This window comes from Thalassophryne amazonica, chromosome 18, assembly GCF_902500255.1.
Source record: "Thalassophryne amazonica chromosome 18, fThaAma1.1, whole genome shotgun sequence".
NCBI classification, from domain to species: Eukaryota; Metazoa; Chordata; class Actinopteri; order Batrachoidiformes; family Batrachoididae; genus Thalassophryne; species Thalassophryne amazonica.
In genome coordinates this window covers 4,720,556-4,737,125 of record NC_047120.1, presented here as the reverse complement: position 1 = coordinate 4,737,125, position 16,570 = coordinate 4,720,556, and the positions used below count along the sequence as shown (strand labels likewise).

Genomic DNA, 16,570 nt, shown 5'->3' with positions numbered 1-16,570 from the left:
TTGTGATTTTGACAGCAGAGTGAGTGCTTGCAGCTGGAGACCGAGTTGGACTTTTCTCCTACCTGTTGATAAGTAACCATACTCCTGCATTTACCAGCTTTTTTGATGAGAGGTGGAGGTGGATTTTCCCACCATACGTGTTGCTGGGTGTAAACCCACCTACATCTAACTGTTTTTGTTCCTCGCCAGCAGTACCAGATCCGACAAGCGGAGGCAGTGGCCACCTGGGAGTTCGGGACTTGGCGGCTCCAGTATTCCCGGGGTTCGGTGGCGGAGGAAATCGTGTGGTTCCGGTTCTGCTTTTTACAGACGTCTCTTATCCTCGAGCCTGCCCACATGACACGTTCTGTACATTGACTTCATTGCGTACTATTGTGACCTGCCGTGTTTGTTGTGCTCATTCACAACAGTAAAGTGTTGTTATTTGACTTCCTCCATTGTCCGTTCATTTGCGCCCCCTGTTGTGGGTCCGTGTTCCTACACTTTCACAACAAACACTTGAAGTAAAAGGATAAATAAATGTAATACTTCTGATTGTGTTGAATGCTTGGTCTCCAAAGTAAAGGTCAAACAAGGTCAATGACGTCCACTGGATTCTATGACGTGACATATGTTACCCTGTGACATGATAACTAAGCATGACACATGGTGGAAACTATTCCTTTTCAAAACCCTATTAACTCAACCAATAATTTGAATCACTGCTTACTGAAATTGGAGCAACTTTAACTTTTGACCCCTGTACAAACTGAAACTGACCTTTGTCACCATTCTTGCTGCTTTTACCTCATAAGTCCAGAACATTCAGTCACAGACTGTCCAAACTATACCTTTTTGGAATAGTTATGATCAGACAAATAATGTGGTTTAGTTTTCAACATGATTGGAGCATTTTTAAATTTTGACCTCTGTGTAACCCTTCTTTGACCCCCTACGTGGCTACATCTACCACCCTGGCATGGCTGTACTACATTTTGTCGCTTCGTCAGCTTAAGTGGTACAGAAAACCTGCTTGGCCGGTTTATCTTACACGGTGCATCAATAAAATATTTTCTTTTTCACAAAAAAAAAAAAAAAAAAAAAAATCAAACATTAGTCTTCAAGTTTTAGATTTATGTTTTCTGTATTAATGCAATAACTTATACATGAAGCACATTTTCTTTTAAAGACCTTTATTTCTTGCATAGAAACACTAATTCTTCTGCCACATACCATCATCAGTGAGCTGATAAATCAACAGACTGAAGCAATGTGAACGCAAAGAAGCACAACAATACTACATATGTCAAATAAATAATCACACTGTAACACTTTAAATTGTACAGGTTTTTTTTTTTTGTCACTGCTACATCAAAGATACAACTTTGGTCATTTTATTCCAGATACACTTTGTCATGTTCACAAGGGAAGTGCAGCACTGCTCGTAACACTGACACACTGACTTCAAAATCATGTTGATGGAAGTGATAACTGAGAACAGAGAGATCGGAGCCTTGGTTTGACTGACCACAGCGCTCCTGAAACATCTGGTACAGTTATTGGTGTAGATTGGTTACTCTGGTGTGCTATGATGAACACTTCTCACCAGAACTGAGACTCCTCCCAGCGGCATAGAGGAAAACTCTACCCAGAGTGCATTGCTCTGTCCACATCCTGTGTCTGTGAGAAAGCCGCACACATTTACTGATTTTGCAAGAGTGTGACCATGAAGGCTTGGAAAGGAAGCAACGTCGCGATAGTGATCTCAACGGGACAGTCATGGTGTGGACACGTGATGTTAAAGCTGTTAGCACTGTTAGCGGTTAGCGACATCTATGTTTATTGGCTTACTGACTGGCTGGACAAGTGAAAGAATCAAAAGATGCAAAGGTGATGATGGTGTGACCGTAGGACCCAGGACCTTCATCCTGCTACATATCTCCCCACCATTTTTGACTTTGTCCCGAAGTCACAGGTGCATTTAAGCATGTTCTGTGACGACTCACATCCTGCCGACAATGCCAAGTGTGACCGTAGGACCTTTGTGGCCGGGACGGCAGTGGGATCAAACCCCGGATGGCTCGCACTAAAGACCATTCCTCTACCATGTCAGCCAAAGGGGAATTCCCTGTTAGCCAAGCTAGCAGGAACGTCTTTTCAATCAGGACCCAGGTCCTTCATCCTGCTACAATGGTAATCAGATGTTTAATGACCACCACGTGGAACTTTGAAATATGTGACGTTATGAGGTCCTGTGATGCAGGAAACAGGACAATATTCTCCGTCACTGCAGTGTGCCACTAAGAAGTAAAATCAGTGAAATGAAAACTGTAAATCTCTTCAAAATAAGGTAAATAATGATAACGTGCCCCCTACGGTGGCCTGGATGTGGCTATATGCGGTAGGGAGAATTGTGTGAAATGCGATATGATGTATCACAGCAGCTAGCAAAAAGAATAAGCTAGCGCTGTTTTCTCAGTAATGGCATGAGGGAAGAGCTCGCAAAAAAATACACAGGGCCACTGTAAGAGGAAATAACAAGCAGAGAACAAGAACCCGAACACCACTGCACACTGGACCGACTTTTACTCGCTGCCAAGAGCTAATAGATGCAACAACTAGACAAGTAAGTCATAACATTAGCTTATTTGTAATGTTCTGTGCTGCTGTGTTAGCTTGATGTGAGACTGTGTTAGTTATAAATACACTCGTTTTTAATCATAAATCAGCTAAACCCATTGTGTTTTAGCCAGTAAGTAATTCAAGGTGATGTTAGCAAATTGGCTATTTGTCACACTCAGACAAAGTTAGTTGTAAATGTTGTTACTTTGGTTGCTGTTGCTATGTTGGCTAGCATTCCTTTTAATACGTTAGTACGTTATGCACATGTACCACTGTCCAAACCGTGACTTGGATTTACAACAGCAGTGAAAAGGAGAATTACACTTTCCACCTGTAGGGGTCCCAGAGAGCCAAAGTCATATAGTGTTGCTTTAAATATTTAGTTATTCCTTGTAGTTTTCCTGCCAGCTTCTCCTCACACAGACCACATTTATTTACACCACAAACACATCAAATATAACCTATAAGAAGAACTTTGTGATATTTATTTAACCTGTATTTAACGAACACTACATAGGTGAGACTAAGCAGCCGCAAAAGGCTATACCAGCACCGCAGAGAGGGCGCCGGTGGACCTCAGTCTGCAGTTCATCTCCACCTCAAAGACACTAACAACACATTTGAGGACAAGGAAGTTAAAATCTTAGCCAGAGAAAGGAAATGGTTTGACAAAGGAGTGACGAGGGCATTTTATGTGAAACAGATGAAACCCAGCCTTAACCGGGGAGGGGGTCTGAGACACGCTTTGTCCCCTGTTTACAATGGGGTACTCAGGTCAAAGCAGTTTCAGTCTTTTGTTCATGGTAATAAGTTATTCACGTCATCAGGACAGTCATCAGGGGAGCCGTCAGGAGAGGCGTCCATCCCATCATTAGGAGGGACAGCTGCCCTGTCATGAGGAGGGTGCTAACTAGAGCACAATAGGTGCTAATCAGAGCTATTGTTTAGTCACTAGCCAATAGCAGTCTGCCTCTTGGTAGGAGGGGTCTGGTTAGGTTTAAAACTCCAGCTTTTGTGGCTTCTGTTTATTCTTCTCTACAAGAGTCAAGACAGAAGTCAGACTACCAGAGCAAGAATTTTAGCTGAGGAAGCTTCTGCGATTTGAAGTGAAACATCCTCGCGTCAAGCAACCCAGTCCAGTCAAAGATTCAAGCTTCTCTACTTTATTTGATATGCTCAGATACGCTCAGCATTCGCAACATAATTCAACTGACGAAAAAGCTTTTTACCAAGTTCATGTGTTTAGGCGCTTCAGAATCAATACTGAACCTATATATATATATATATATATATATACCTGGCTGAAGGTCAAGTCAAAAGGTCTGTCAGATGAATACGATACAGAATGTTCAAACCAGGTATAATCCAAAAAACACTTAATGTTGTGAAAGCAGAGAACTTAGATAAAACAAACAGAAATAACATGTAAAATGTTTTTTTCCACATGACACACAGCAGGTGACCGGATAGATTTATGTTTAAAATTAAGATAGAATCCACATTTCTACTGTTTAATCTGTTCAAACACTGAGAGTTATAAAGTCTTAGGGCCCTATCTTACACACAGAGCAGCGCATGTCATTGCTAGTTTGCTAATAGACCGTTGTTACATTGTTTGACGCCTGCACACTGAGTACTCCGCAAGTCGCTCATTTTCATGTGGGTGTGCATCCTCCATGACAACACTGTGACAAAAGCCTGTAATTTGCCCAAAGAAAAGTGGACAAAGTCCCTTAAATGTGTCCCAGATGTGACAATTGGAACAATAAGACAATATTTAATAGATAACATTGGCGCTGCCAGCTGTAATCATGCATGCACTGCGTGCATTTTGTTTACAGGTTTATATTCATAAAAATCATTCAGTATTACAACAGTAAAATAGTTTGTGTGAAACTACATTTATAGATGAGATGAGATGAGATATACTTTATTAATCTCACAGTGGAGAAATTATGTTTACACTCCAGTTACCTCAGGCAGCAATTAGTCCACAATTATTACTTGTTTACCGTAATAATGGCACACATCAGAATTAAAGACAGCACATACACATTTGACATTGTTTATGTGCACTAAGTTTGAAGAAGTCCGTTATCCGAATTGAGGCAAGTGGGTGAAGGCCACGCAGCAACCCTGAGATGCGCCGCCATCAGCTTGGGGGGAAGAACGGAGGCCAGCTGCAGCTAAAACTGCACCGCCCCCGCAGATGTTTGATGGGGAGTCCCAGCTGAATTTAATGTCTTGATTCAAATGTGCTTTGCACAAATGACAGCTGGGTTTCAGAGGAAAGCCAGAAAAACTGAACTTTTCATCAGGAAGTGCTGTCAGGGAGATTAACGGCATGAACACAACGCTCCAGTCATCATGAAAAGAAAACACCAACTCGACATTTTCAAGCATTTAGAAACAGCACGCACTGAAAGCAGCTGAACTTCTGGCCGAGAGCACAGTTTGCTTTCTAGTGCTGTGGTTCAGCGACCTCAATTTTGGGGTACCTTACATAAATTTAGAACAAGACAAAATGGGTATCAATTTGTTCCTTGAGATGTGCACTAATAGAATATTGAGGTTGTACTCGTGGAATATACTTTTTACATGATGAATTAACCCCTTGTTTGCGGCTCCCGTGAAAAACGTGGTAATTACCAGAAAACGCTGGGGCTGACATTCATTTGGTGGATAAACATCCTTTTATCAATATATGGATTTATTTCTAACCATTTGCAGTTTTTTTTTTACTCTTATTTATGATTTTATGATGTACTCTGGCATCATCTGCACCATTTTTTTTTTTTTATCCCTTTTTGGTTATAAAGGGACTCATAACAAATATTGCCATTTTAGTTCTGAAAATGGCAACTTACTGATAGACTGTTATGATAGTTCATTCCTTGGGATATCTACCTGAAAGAAATGAAATGTTTTGATAAATGTGATTATTCCTTAAAATGGTGCATTAACCCCTTATTTATTGTAGCCGCATACATAGTGAAAATCCGGAGCAATGGCCCTGCAAACTAAAATCAGAAAATTGAAGAACAACTGGATATACGAGGTCTCTTAGATAATAAACCGACCCTTTTATTATTTTTTTTAACTATATGGATTTGAATGACATGCGATTACACCAATCATGCTTGAACCCTCGTGCGCATGCGTGAGTTTTTTCACGCGTGTCGGTGACGTCATTTCCCAGCCCGACATGCGACTCTGCCCGCACGCTCTTTCATTACAAAATGACCGTTAACAATGGAATGTCCGAATAAACTCCTCATGCCGACTTCTTCTGAAAGTTCTCTGTTCTCTGACGACTTACTGCGTCAACAGAGCCTGAAATGTGGAAGTTTTCAACTTGAAACGGCGAGACGCTGCCGCCTCGAAGCGCAGATCGCCGTCAGGCGCCGTGGACCGTCCTTAAAGCGACACTACAGACCAAAATCTCTCATCAGCCGTTAAAATTTTTACCGAAAACCAGCTGAATTTATTGAATGGTGTCCACTCAGTTGTGCCTTACAGTTTTGAAAAAATTTTTATCAAACAAAGCAACAGTCTCTGAGCCATTCCTAAACAATGAAAAAAATCGACGAGCGGGTGGACGACTCCTCACTCAAAGACTGCCCACAGGCGAATGACGTAACCGACAGGCGTGAAAAAACTCTCGCATGCCCACGAGGGTTCAAGCATGTCTGATGTAATCACACGTGATTCAAATCCATATGGTTTTTGAAAAAAATAATAAGGTCGGATACTTTTCTAATAGACCTCGTATTGTTCAATTTACCTTCTTTAATTATCAAAAATTATCAAAAAGATTTTGATGTTGTGGAATGCACATTGGTACTGACGTGATCATTAACCCTTTCACTGCTGTAGTTGCTTATATATGGTCAACAAAATGCTTTACTAAATATCATCAATGTAAGCAAATATGACATTTTTAAAATTAAAGATCCCATCCAGAAAAATGCAAATAGCCATTTACCTTTTCGAATCTGGCACCAAATGTAAGTTTTAGTGCTACACTGAGTGGGGTAGTTAGAAGGGGCTAGATTTTGAGACATGTTACCTATAAATGCGGATTTCTCTGTAAAGGACTAAATATCAATACTAAGTATCTTGATTAAATCTGACTGTGTTTTGGGTTACCTGTCACCTTCCTTCCTAAAATAGGACAAAATCCTATAGTGCGCAGATATATCATCCGTAGATGAAGAGTCTTTATCACTGATTTACATCAAGTTAGTCAGTATCTGTCAGTATCCCCATCATCCACCTCATGCAAATTCTTTCTATTATGTGGATTTTGGCATTCTGAGCTACAGGAGCAGATCTCAATGCATTCAAGACCAGCCTGCAAGCACTGGCACTTCTTACCATTGCAACTTTTGTCTGTGCAGTACAAATGTGTAAACATCCCTAACTTCGACTGTAGCCGACTCATTTTTGACATAGGTTGTTGAATGGTGAAAAAAGCATAATTATTGCTGCAGTGCAAAGGTTCCACATTAGCTACACACACTCTGTTCATATCAGCAAGCTACTATTCATAGGCACTGAGTAATGACGACCATTAACTTAACCATGGATGTTACATAATAAAACAAAAACATCTAACATATGATGAATCCTTATCAGAGGTGGCCACAGTAAAAACAACAGTAACCTAGCTTGAAGCGTTCGCCTCAGAGAGTTATTTTTCTGATTTTCACAAAGTGCCCCCCTATATGCCAAGAAAATGGTTGAAAAGCAGTATTAGTGGCGCAGATTCAATGGACGGATGAACGGACAGGTGCCGCCAGTGGTAACAGTACCCCGACTTGCCTTGGTGTAAAAACATTGCAGAGGTCGGATGATTTTTCAAACATGTTCACTTTAATGAACAAGCCCCATAATGAGAAGCATTTATTTTAGTTACTGAAGTGAACACCAGATGTCTCTGCTGAGGTGCAACAGTTTCATCAAAATCAAAATATGACTTTATCTATCTGTAGGATGATAAAAAAAAAAGAGATTTCAGCAATATTTGTATGGGCTGCAGTAACTCATGATACCATAGGGGCTGGCAGGAGACCTCTCTCTCTAGATTATGAATCAACATCATATACACATAGTGTATGCATATCACATGTACTGCACAGCAAGCACTGAATATTATGAAACCACACTTGCTAATTTTAAGACATAAGACCTACAAACTGTCATCTATTTCACAAATTTTCCTGTTTGTAGCACTTGAAATTCACCTGATATGACCACTACAAATTCCACTTTTAGGTCAAATTCTGTCAAATGTTACTTTAAATTGAGACTTCAAGGTCATCATGGCTTCACCTCATTGAATAAGAAACAACAGAGAGTACAGCCATCTATATTTAATTGGTTACGCTATAATCATTATCCATTGAAAGCCATTTCAAGAAGAGCTGAAACTAGCTCTTGATGTGTACTTTGTCCTGCAAAATAAAGGGTTAATATTGAGTAGAAACCTATGAAAATGTTTCAAATCAGCAGGAAGGGGTGTACATGTCTGAAACTAAAGCAGAGGAAACATTAGATATGATTTATTTCCACCTGTCGGTGCAAAGTAGCAAACACAAACAAATGACATAAATTTTCATTTATGAGTTTTCATGGTTGCCGCACGTAAGAGGTCAATAAACATTGTAGAAAGTAGATCTGATGAGTACAACCTCAATTTCCATATAGTAGACATCCCAACGAACAAAATGATACCTAATTGTTTTGTTCTAAAGTTGTGCAAGCTAAATCCATTTTTAAGGCTCTTTTTGGGTCATAGCCGCAGCACTATTCGTTTTGAGGCGAACTGCCAAGTCTGCACTTTATAAACTAGCTTGTTTCATCCTGTTTTAGTACTTTATTGGATTGTGGGTGATCGTAGAAGAACAGGCCCCTGTGGAATAAGCTGCGAAAGTCGCTACTCATACATGTTTTCGATGAGTGGGTAATTCACGCCCTCCATGCCAACAGTGGAGGTGGGAGCTCACACTTAATCACACGTTGATTTACACTCTAGTGAGCAATAAGACAATACGTAACAACGGTATAATACAGAAAATAATGTGTAATTTTCATGCCCAGTGCACACGGTGTAAGTAGCACATAAAAATCCCAGTCGAACGCTGAGTGCAGCTGTTCTGCTGTTCTGATTCACCTCATATAGTCAGGTTTATGGTGCGCATACACAGGGATGTGCCTTAGTGCTCATCATGATCACTGGTCAAATTTAAATGAAACTGAATTGAAAACAATAATTAAACACACATGGTGGTATTGCATTCACTATGCCGTACTGTTGTGACAAAAAGGAACCTGAGCCAAAAGGCAAAGCTCTCGATCTGCTGGTCGATCTTCATTCCTACTCTAACCTTCGGTCATGAGTGTTGGGTCATGACCGAAAGAACTAGATCGCGGGTACAAGTGGCCAAAATGGGGTTCCTCAGGAACCCCATTCCTGGTGTCCAGGCTGGTGTCTCCCTTAGAGAGAGGGTGAGAAGTTCGTTCATCCGTGTGAGAGCTCGGAGTAGAGTCGCTGCTCCTTCGTGTTGAAAGGAGCCAGCTGAGGTGGTTTGGGCATCTGGTAAGGATGCCTCCTGGGCGCCTTCCTAGGGAGGTGTTCCAGGCACGTCCATCTGGGAGGAGACCCACCCACCTAGTCCTGGGACCCAGGACTAGGTGGAGAAATTATAACTCCACACTGGCCTGGGAACACCTCAGGATCCCCCAGTCAGAGGTGGTCAATGTGGCACGGGAAAGGGAAGTCTGGGGTGCCCTGCTGGAGCTGGTGCCCCCACAACCCAATCTCAGATAAGTGTGAGATGAGTGAATTAAACACACACACACATGCGCTAAAACTAATGGAAAATACAGAACTTTAAAAACTGGTTTGTCCTGTATTTTTACCAAAACTAAAGTGGAAGTGCGAAATCCTGTAGTTCTTTGAATGGATACTTGAGGCTGGCCCTTTAACCCAATGTTAAAATGTGCACAGAAATAAACATGTTAATAGCCTGTTGCATAAAATGTTATTGGTTTCTATCTCCTAACTATACAGGGGGAGAGTTTTTGTATTATTCATAAGTTTAAATTCTATTAAGCCTAAAGTTACTCATAATTACAGGCATGCTCAATTTCATGGACTGCTGTCATCCAGGTGGTCAAACTCCTAGCAGACTGCTATGTCTTTGAGGAGCATTTTATTCAAATATCTAAAATAATATGGCTTATTGTGTGGTTAATTAAACACACAGTCAGTGCATCAGTATTTTTGGTGAGTGAAATTTTATAATTATTTAATTTGTATTATACTGTCATGCTACATTAATCACCAAAATTCAGGATACCTAGCTTGGTAGCCTTAGAGATGGGAAATTTTGAGGTGGCTGGGTGTTTTCAGGCCTCATTAATCCCGCATTTACTTTGCACTCAGATTACACACTGTTAATAAAGTGGAGTTGCGCTTTATATCGTGTGCCACAGAATGTCAAGATAGGGCCCTTTATCTCAGTCTGGATCCTAATTCAGGGTCACTCTGATACAGTTTACATCTGATCCAAAACAACACAAGAAGAACAAAAAATGAAAAACAAAAGTTCAACTTTTGGGGTTTTTCATAATTATTGTATGGCCTTGCCTTGCAATATGGAGCGCCTTGGGGCAACTGTTTGTTGTGATTTGGCGCTATATAAGAAAAAAGTTGATTGATTGATTGATTGAACTTACTTCATGTTGTAACTCATCAAACACACTGTCAACAAGGCAGCAGAACTGCAGAGTGCACATCACCATCAAAACATAAAATCACCAAAAAAAAAAAAAAAAAAAAAGACTTCATTATTTTGAAAAAAAAAAAAGAGAAAACATACACAGTTTCAGTTATTATTCTATCATTATTATGAATGAAACACAAAAACTCACCTGTTTAAGATTACAGGTCAACAGAATATACAAGGCTACACGACAAAAGATGACACGAGGAAAAATAAACATCCCCGTATGGAACAGTACCCACAATGCTTCACTGCACATCATGGGCCGTCTTCCCTCAACATCTTAAACACTAAACACACTTTTTCTCAGTCAGTTTGTCCCACAAATCTGTTCACGATCAGAAAGGATACTGTGACCACGCCCATTCCCCAGGAGAAGGGTGGAGTTTGGCCTTAATTGTAATTATGGTGCAAAAAATTCATGTATTATATTTCAGTTTTTTTTATTTTTTATTTGCTTCAATAAGCATAAGAAAATCACAATGTAAAAACAAAGACTTTTGTGTTTTACAATGTTTTACTAATTCCTTCATGTATTCTACAAAATGTAGGGAGTGAATGATAGTGGAGCAGATAACTGTAACAATTGTTCATTTCTGGAAACAAGCGCCAAAATTGGAACACACACTCCTCAAACATTACTCTTTTGAAAAAACTGAGTATCCACTTGAATTTTCAGTAGGCGGCCAGGTAGGGGTCAATTGAAGAATTACACAGGGGTCAAAATTTGAAAAACTTGCTCTAAATATTGTAAAATGTGATGCAAATTATTGGTTGAGTTAATAGGGTTTTAAAAAGGAATAGTTTGCACTATGTGGCATGCTTAGTTATCATGTTACAGGGTAACATGTCACATGTCATAGAATCCAATGGACGTCGACATTGCTCTACCTTTACCTTGCAGACCAAGCATTCAACATAGCCAAAACTATTTCATTTATTAATCCTATTAGTTCAATCAATTATCTGCATCAGTTTTTACCAAAATTGGAGCAACTTTAACATCTGACCCCTGTACAAACTAATGCTGACCTTTGTTACCATTCTTGCTGTTTTTACCCCATAACTCCAGAACATTCAGTCATAGATAGTCCAAACTATACCTTTTTGGTATCGTTGTGATCAGACAAATAATGTGGTATAGCTTTCAATATGATTGAAACATTTTAAAATTTTGACCCCTGTGTAATTCTTCAATTGATGCCTACCTGGCTGCCTACTGAAAATTCAAGTGGATACTCAGTTTTTTTCAAAAGAGTAATGTCTAAGGAGTATTTGTGCCAACTGTGGTGCTTGTTTCCAGATTTGAAGGATTCCTCTGTAAATATTCTGTTATCTGTTGTACTATGAATGAATTCGCCCCCTACAAATCACATAAGCCAAGAAGAATAAATGTTATTTTGTAACTCACCAAACTAATGGATTGAGGGATTAAAGGGATACTTCACTGATGACTTAGAAAACAAGATAAAATCAACATGTCTATGTACGCAATGAAAGTTTTCTAAAATAAATACATAAGAAACTTTTAAACTCTGCACCAATGCACGCTGGCATTTCGCAACATTTGTTTGGACAGTGATGTCTGGAAGTGTAACGGATCACACACTGTATGGTTTGTAGCATCACAATATTTTTTCATACAAAAAAATCAATAAATAATTCTTGTTATATTAAACTGCAATAATAACAGCATCACTGAATACGAATGGTCTTTATCAACATTATAAAAAAGTAACTACAAAAAAACAATAAAGCAGACCTGAGTTTGTAACTTCAAATTATTTTTTATGTCGATTCTACATTATCTGGCGAGAGGGTACTGATATTGCTAACTTTATTTCTACAGCACTTTTGGGATTAATACATTCATCTTCTTGAGTAATGGGAAACAGTCATGAAAAGCTGTGCTTGTTCCTGACTCAGCAGACTTCCAGCTCCCCGTGGACGACATCATGGCACACACACACTGATTTGATTGATCTCAGTGAGATCCGTGCACACATTCCATCCCCATTTCATGACAATTTGGATTGTTAACTGTCGTGTTTGGACCCTTTTGTGTTGAGCTTCATTAGGTCTTGAGTGGAGCACAACAGAGGCCATCTGCTTTTAACATGCCCCATTCCTGTTGGAGGCGTACAGTGCATCCAGAGAGACTTTTTGCAAATGTATTAAAAATAAAAAAAACAAAGAAATCACATGTACATAAGTGTTCACAGCCTTTGCTCAATACTGTGTTGATGCACCTTTGGCAGCAATTACAGCCTCAAGTCTTCTTGAATTTGATGCCACAAGCTTGGTGCATCTATCTTTGGGCAGTTTTCCTCTTTGCAGCACCTCTCAAGCTCCATCAGGTTGGATGGGGAGCGTTGGTGCACAGACATGTTCAGATCTCTCCAGAGATGTTCAATCAGATTCAGGTCTGGGCTCTGGCTGAGCCACTGAAGGACATTCACAGAGTTGTCCTGAAGCCACTCCTTTGATATCTTGGCTGTGTGCTTAGGGTCATTGTCCTGCTGAAAGATGAACCGTTGCACAGTCTGAGGTCAAGAGCACTCTGGAGCAGGTTTTCACCCAGGATGTCTCTGTACATTGCTGTATTCATCTTTCCCTCAATCCTGACTAGTCTCCCAGTTCCTGCTGCTGAAAAACATCCCCACAGCATGATGCTGCCACCACCATGCTTCACTGTAGGGATGGTGCCTGGTTTCAGCCAAACATGACACCTGGCATTCACACCACTGTGCTCGTTGAGACCTTCAAAGCAGCAGAAACGTTTCTGTTCCCTATCCCAGATTTGTGCCTTGAGACATTCCTGTCTCAGAGGTCTACAGACAATTCCTTTGACTTCATGATTGGTTTGTGCTTTGACATGCTGTCAACTGTGGGCCTTATAATGTAGACAGGTGTGTGTCTTTCCAAATCATGACCAATCAACTGAATTTACCCCAGGTGGACTCCAATTAAGCTGTAGAAACATCTCAAGGATTATCAGTGGAAACAGGATGCACCTCAATACTTATGTAGACGTGATTTCCTTTATTTTATTTTTAATAAATTTACAAAAATCTAAAAAAAAAAACATTTTTCACATTGTCATTATGGGGTACTGTGTGTATAAGTTTGAGGGCAAAATTAATTTCATCCATTTGTAACATAACAAAATGTGGAAAACTGCAGCTCTGTGAATCCTTTCTGGATGCACTATAAAGCTCACAGTTTGATTTCAGTGTGACTCTGCATCAAGATTTATGAAGGTGCCACTTTAAAAACAAGCCATCATGACAGGTCACATTATTATGCACATAATCTGCACTTAATCCATGCAACTGCATGCTGACCCATGGGGTGATTCATACAAATCAAATCACAGGTCACCTATGACCCATAAAGGGCCTTTCAGATTGAACGCTTTACCGGCTTCAAATAACGCATCCTTTTGCATCTGAAGCATTGGTTGCATCAGATGTGTTGGACATGTTGACTGCAGCAAGGGTGGGGGCGGAGATTTCTACATCACACTCTGGCTTTTCTACAGCTCAAAAAAGGTAAGCAATCACCATATTGGAGTTGGGGCTGTTAGAACCACAAAAAAAGATGGAAAAAACAACAGTAGGATGAATCTCCCATCATCCTGCCAGGAGAAGCTTTTTTCAGTGACTTTTTGGAGTAACGCCGACCCGAGGGATGACTGATGACTTGGTGGGGTATGGATCGAACCACAACAGCTTGCAGAGCCGCACGGAGTATCTGGAGTTCAAGCTACATTCCGTGGCAGAGTGAGACATGCAGCCACGGTGATGGAGCAGATTCGCTAAATTCGAAATTCCTAACTTTTGGATATATACAAACACCCAGTTTGAACAGCGCAGCTTATTTCTGCAAATTTGTCCGAGGTGAGAATAATTTAAAAATAAAACTTTTAGCCTGCAGAATCACAGTCGAGCTGTGTGAACATTTTAACCTGTAAATGGTTCAGTTTATTTTTATTTTTACCAAATAAAGCTACAGAGTTTTTTTTTGACCACAAAAAAACTCAACTTTAAATAAATTAGATTTTGTTCATTTTTTTCCCCTTTTTTAACTGTTTAGTGTTTCTTTATATATTATATTCTTCATATGTTTATATATATATATATATATATATATATATATATATATATATATATATATATATATATATATATATTTGTCCCAAATCAGGAACATTTGCTGTGCAGACAACCTAAATACAGACGCACTTCAAAAACTTCCAGTGATGAGCTGAACACCAAAACCTGAAGTCCAGTCAGAAGAAAATATCTCTGCTCTTCAAAATGGGAGAAAAGTGCCTTCAACAACTCCACCAGAGGTCGAAGCTGCAGAAGAGACCTTCATCTGGTTAAATGTCCTGAGAGTCCAGCAAACCAACATCTACGCTTCTAAATAAAACAAATGCTCTTTAAATGTAGGTGATACATAATGCCATGTTTTCATGAATAACAACAGTTTGAAATTTATCCTGTCCTGGTGTGCAGTTGTTGAAGAGATAAAAATTCAGATTTTGAACTGCGCCCCACTAAAAAACCAGGAACTTCCTGGCGAGTCCCGACATTGGACAAGAAGAAAGAGGAAGTGGCGTCAGCTCAAGAACCATTATTTTAATTGTCCCATTAACTGATGGATTAATTTATGGATTTTTACAGGCTACTGACAGCCCCATGGATGGGGACAGAGCTGCACCATATTTTCGGTGTCAGAACGGTTACTTTTCACTGGCAGAATGGCAGGTGGAACACTTATATTGACGAGTGTGCACTTGCACAGAGTCCCTGGCTTCTCCCCTCGACATGGAGACCAAACTGAGGATCTTCCGATTATTTTATTGTTTTCTGGATCATGGGATAATGTTGTCGCTTGCAGATTGAGTCGTTATGAGCAGATGAGGTGCTGTGAGTCTTTTTCCTGCAGCGCAAAGCCGCTCGTTAACAACACAGACTGGATCGATCATGTTGGGAAGGTGTCGTAGCACGGACCCACAACAGGGGGCGCAAATGAACGGACAATGAGTAAGCCAAAAGGTAACAATTTAATGTTAATCTTCACAGTCAATAAGCACCAGGTGACATGTGGGCAGGCTCGAAGATAGAAGACCCCTGACGAGAGAGAAGCCGCGTCCCACACGGCTTCCACCACCAACGGTCTGAAGAACACCGGAGCCGCCAAGTCCCGAGTCCCCAGGTGGCCTCTGTCTTCGGCTGTCGACCCTGGTACTGCTGGCAGAAAGCAGAGATATGATGTGTGAATGTGAGTCCGCACACTCAGTAATTCACAGTCCAAACACAGTTAGGAGGGAGCACCTCCACCTCCAAATCACACACACTCGTGCAGCTCCTGGTCAACCACTTATCTGAGATGGGGTGTGAGGCGAAGCCGTCGCTGTCACACCAAACGCCAATCCTCCAGATAAGGCAACACTCCAGGAAAACGGCTGCAATAGAAGTTCACGTTATTACACACACAGTGTTAGTCAGCAGAGAAATTACCTTGGTACTGGTAGTCGATTTCTCGGCGAGGAGGTGGAGTTGCAGTCCGGCTTTTATGGTGGTGATGATGATGAACGAGTGACAGCTGGTGCAGGGGATGAATGACAGCTGTCACTTCTAGGTCTGGCACCCTCTCGTGCTTGGAGCCCGCACTCCAAGCAGGGCGCCCTCAGGTGGTGGTGGGCCAGCAGTACCTCCTCTTCAGCAGCCCACACAACAGGACCCCCCCCTCAACGGGCGCCTCCTGGCGTCCGACCAGGCTTGTCCGGATGTCTTGCGTAGAAATCGGCCAGGAGGGCCGGGTCCAGGATGAAGCTCCTCTTCACCCAGGAGCATTCTTCAGGTCCATACCCCTCCCAGTCCACCAGATATTGGAAACCCCGGCCCTTACGACGGACATCCAGGAGCCTGCGGACTGTCCAGGCAGGCTCCCCGTCAATGAGCCGGGCAGGAGGCGGCGTAGGTCCCGGAGTACAGAGGGGCGAGGTGTGGTGTGGCTTGAGACGGGAAACATGAAAGACAGGGTGAATCCGCAGTGAAGCCAGGAGTTGAAGCTTCACTGCGGCCGGGTTGATGATCTTGAGGATCTTAAAGGGTCCAATGAATCTGTCTTTCAACTTTGGGGAGTCGACACACAAAGGGATGTCCTTG

The 16,570-nt window shown here is 41.1% G+C and overlaps 1 long non-coding RNA gene across 1 annotated transcript; it reads right to left on the bottom strand.

Moving 5' to 3' along the window:
* Window positions 1–815: 815 nt before the first annotated feature.
* LOC117531104 lies at window positions 816–8,555 on the bottom strand. Its single transcript, XR_004566524.1, has 3 exons — window positions 8,544–8,555; window positions 5,917–5,919; window positions 816–962 (listed from the first exon to the last, which is right to left on the bottom strand). It is a non-coding gene; the product is annotated as an uncharacterized LOC117531104 (long non-coding RNA).
* Between the last annotated feature and the right edge of the window lie 8,015 nt (window positions 8,556–16,570).